Below are 683 nucleotides of genomic sequence, written 5' to 3' on the forward strand. Positions count from 1 at the left end.
GAAGGTGAGCATCATAGAATCAAGGCCCTAAATTAACATTTATTTCTTACCCAAGTTACTTTCTCATCAAATTGGCTTCCAAAGCTGATTCATTTAAAAAAATCTCTGAAGTAAATAAAAAATACTTTACTTACCTTAGATTTCTTTTAAAAATCTGACAACAGTTAATTACATGGAATTTTGACATTGTGATTAAGTTTTTTTTAACTTGCGTTGACAAAAAAAAAAAAAATTGGTGGTGTTAGAAAGGGTGTAGGTGCCCTGCTTTAAGACGCTTTCCCCCGACGCTGTCATTGCTGGGTAGTACTCACAGCTGACATGATGAGCTCGCCCCCGAGATTCTGGATCTCGGCCTTGACTTGGCTGCAGATTTTCAGTTGGTGAGAGTAGAACTTGATCTGTTCCAGGTAGGCCAACAAATCCTGCTTACATGATGGGTCTGGACACTATGTATACATAAGAGATACAAATTGGAATAATAATAGAATTATGAATGATAGGACAGAGTGAATAAATATTAAAATTACAGGTAACTCATAAGGCAGCAAGTTGGTTTATATTAAGCACCATTTCTTAAATCAGATCCCTGGAATTTCAGATATTAAAATCCACATAAAATAAGTGTCATTAATTATTAAAGTTAGAAAGATTCTGATAAATATTCAGATAAATACAAAGAAATA

The 683-nt window shown here is 33.8% G+C and overlaps 1 long non-coding RNA gene across 1 annotated transcript in view; it reads right to left on the reverse strand.

The window, feature by feature from the left end:
- The window catches only part of LOC123521853, a 95,447-nt gene extending 95,005 nt beyond the window's left edge, over positions 1–442 (reverse strand). Inside the window, exon 1 of the long non-coding RNA XR_006680190.1 lies at positions 312–442. This is a non-coding gene — a long non-coding RNA (uncharacterized LOC123521853). The remainder of the gene's footprint in view (positions 1–311) is intronic.
- Positions 443–683: the final 241 nt, after the last annotated feature.

Source organism: Echinops telfairi, unplaced genomic scaffold (genome assembly GCF_000313985.2).
Source record: "Echinops telfairi isolate 266 unplaced genomic scaffold, ASM31398v2 ScPeMD7_70;HRSCAF=299, whole genome shotgun sequence".
NCBI lineage: Eukaryota > Metazoa > Chordata > Mammalia > Afrosoricida > Tenrecidae > Echinops > Echinops telfairi.